This window comes from Mesoplodon bidens, assembly GCF_964165515.1.
Source record: "Mesoplodon bidens genome assembly, chromosome: 8".
Classification (NCBI taxonomy): Eukaryota; Metazoa; Chordata; class Mammalia; order Artiodactyla; family Ziphiidae; genus Mesoplodon; species Mesoplodon bidens.
This window is the reverse complement of record NC_138165.1, coordinates 30,946,232-30,949,432: the sequence shown is the minus strand read 5'-3', so window position 1 is coordinate 30,949,432 and position 3,201 is coordinate 30,946,232. Positions and strand designations below refer to the sequence as shown.

General features: G+C 47.4%; 1 pseudogene across 1 annotated transcript; it reads left to right on the top strand.

Annotated features, from left to right (window-relative positions):
* The first annotated feature begins 224 nt into the window (after positions 1-224).
* Positions 225-1,473, top strand: LOC308621540 (coiled-coil domain-containing protein 117-like; annotated as a pseudogene). The gene has a single exon. The product of its transcript is annotated as a coiled-coil domain-containing protein 117-like (transcript).
* The last annotated feature ends 1,728 nt before the right edge of the window (positions 1,474-3,201 follow it).

Here is a 3,201-nt window from a genome sequence, read left to right as displayed (position 1 = left end):
TCCTCAGCAACATTGTTCCAAGGCTCTAGATAACTTTTCCAAATGAAAAAGGAGTCGAAAATAACGTAAAATAGTAAAACAGTGGTCATCTAGTGATCGTTTAGCCTGTTTTCAGCACCCTCTCTGTAATAAAAAAAAAAGTTCCAGTTAAAAGTTCAGTAGCGGGCTTCCCTGGTGGCGCAGTGGTTGAGAGTCCACCTGCCGATGCAGGGGGCGTGGGTTCATGCCCCGGTCCGGGAGGATCCCACATGCCGCGGAGCGGCTGGGCCCGTGAGCCATGGCCGCTGAGCCTGCGCGTCCGGAGCCTGTGCTCCGCAACGGGAGAGGCCACAACAGTGAGAGGCCCGCGTACCGAAAAAAACAAAACAAAAAACAAACAAACAAAAACTTCAGTAGCAGTTTTTTCTTCTGCAGCAAAAGATAGATTTTCAAACGATGGTTCTGGATTGATACAAAGCACCATTTCCCTCAGAACATTGTTGCTACTGTCATTATCAGGTCCTCCTGCCTTGGGGAAGCAGCATATGGAAATTTTAAAAGGAGCACATTTATCAAACTTAGAAATACAATGACAGGTTGAAGGTGTGTTGCTAGGAAGAATGCATTTCAGGGGAGCCGCGGGCGCATCCTCCTCGTCTCCCCAGCCACGGCGGCGCTCTGCTGGCTCATCAGCAGCCTCCCCCCTGGGCGGCGGCTCGGACTTCCTGCAGCCGCCGCCGGCTTTCCTAGGCCGGGCCTTCCCGCTGGGGCCGTACGCACCGGGCTGGCCCCACAGTCGGGGCCCCAGGCAGCCCGGGCCCCAGGCAGCCCGGGCGGGAGCGCGGCGCGCCGATGTGTTGCAGTTCACCGTAGAAAGAAACACAAGCGAGAGGAGGAGGATTGTCCAGTAAGAAAGAAGAGGCTATAACTGAAGCCAGAGCTCTGTGCTGGTCCTAATGACTGGATTCTTTGTGCACATCAGGATATAGAGGGTCATGGAGTAAATCCGTGCACTAGTGGCCTTTCTGCACCTGGCATGTTAGTTATTTGTGAAGAGATGAATTAGACAACAGGAGAACCACAGTGTGGTTGCCCGAAGGAGGCTTCAGGAAATTGAGGACAGAATAACTGATGAAGATGAACTTGAAGCTGACAGAAATATTAGCCGTCTTCCCAGGCTTGTCCTTCCTGATACCATGAAAACAGGTTTGAAGAGGGAATTGGATGAAGTCTTTACAAAGAAAATGATTGAGTCCATGAGCCGTGCTTCAGGGAGCTTGTGCTCTGGAAGCCTCTCCCTGAACTCCTTTCTGATAAGCCAGAGCCGTCATCTAATGCTAAGAACTACACAGGAGAGAGCCAAACTAAGCGTGCAGCTGCTGGCACTGCCTTCCCTCAAAGAACTGAACTGTTCTTAGAACCTCGCAGACAGGGTTGCCTGTTTACAATAGTTTGGAGACAGCTGCTTGCACAGAAGAAGAGATGGGACTCTAGAAGCCAGTTTCTATGCTAAAGTTGTCAAATTTAGAAGGCTTATGTGTTCAGTCATGAGCCTGCTTGTACAGTATAGGAACTTGAAAGTTTTGAAATGGGTGTAATATCTCCACCTGTGATTTGGGATGGGACTCTCATTTTGGGTAGCCATTTCTTGAATTCAACTTTTTGCCAAGGAAACTTGTCTCAAGGGAAAAACAGTTTTCTAGGGGGCTTATTAAAGGAATAAGGAGTACATTCCTCAAACTCAAGTATAGAAGCTATATATGTGTAAGCATGACTTCTAAGTCACCTGTCACATTGTCTAAATCATTCAGATACTTGAGTTGAAAAAGATGCATTAAGAAGGTAGGATGCTCTCCTACTATGGGTACCCTGGCAGTCGAGCCACAGCTTCATCTGTAGTTGTGAGCTCTGTTTACAGTGGTGACTATATATCACTGGGGGGAAGGAGGAAGAAGGCAGTAGTTTAAGCCTATGCTGGGGAATTTAACAGAGGCTCTGAAACCTGTACATCAGTTGTCAATTCAGTGTAGCTATATTGACTAAATAGCCAGTAGCATTGTGGCTCCCCTCTCTGCCTCTGAAAATGCAACGAAAAATACAAAGAAAAGGTTTTTCCTTTGAGGCTTTTTTGCCTTGTGCTACTGTTGCTCCTTGGTTTCCCTTCTGAAATCGATAAGCCCAGCTATTCAGTAATGTTTACAGCTTAATTAACTTTGAGTGATAGTTTAAAAGATTGTGAGGTAGGGCTTCCCTGGTGGCGCAGTGGTTGAGAGTCTGCTTGCCGATGCAGGGGATGTGGGTTCGTGCCCCGGTCCGGGAAGATCCCACATGCCGCGGAGCGGCTGGGCCCGTGAGCCATGGCCGCTGAGCCTGCGCGTCTGGAGCCTGTGCTCTGCAACGGGAGAGGCCACCGCAGTGAGAGGCCCGCGAACCGCAAAAAAAAAAAAAAAAAAAAGATTGTGAGGTAAACCATGTGTGAATGGGCTCTGGGAGAAGCATCCCTCAGGTAATCCTGGGGCAGTGCTGTATCAGCTAAGCCCAGCATATAAATTCTGTAGTTTAAAAAAAAGTTGTGCCTATATAAGCAAGTTGAGTTGTTTAATGTTAATTTAGAAAACAGTGACTGAATAATTAGCTGAGCACATGTGGGCGAGTGACATTGAGATTGACTGAGATAGCCAACTTGCCTGTTGTTTCAACTGTTGTGCAGTAAGCCTAAAAGTTAGTAGAAAATACCTTCCTGCTAGCAGGAAATCTTCATCTTGAGGACCTTACCCAGGCTCAAGGTGTCCTCTGAGTGTAACCAGGATTGAAGTTCTTTATTTCTCAGGAAGAGCTCTTCTGCGTGGCAAGGACTCGGTAGTACAAAGTAAAATGACAGTTCCTTTAGTGCTACAGAATATCCACTATAACTTATTAAATGAGTGTAATATTAGCCCTTTTATCAGACAACGGGAGACCACCCCAGTTCCTTCTGTTTTGCTTTCTGGGTTTCTTTTGCCTTTGTAGGAATCAGACACCTGTGTACAAAACATGGTTTGTGCCAAGCAGAGGTGACTTTAGGCGACAGCTCCCAGGCAATTTTGAAACCCAGGCCGAAGTCCCTCCCCTTGTTACAGATGGCATAGAAGTCACAAGTCTGTTAAGTGGACTGTTTCTTCTCCTGCCTGTTGTTCCTGCTTTCTCTATTTCTGTCTTGATAGTCAGGAAAAGATTTGATGT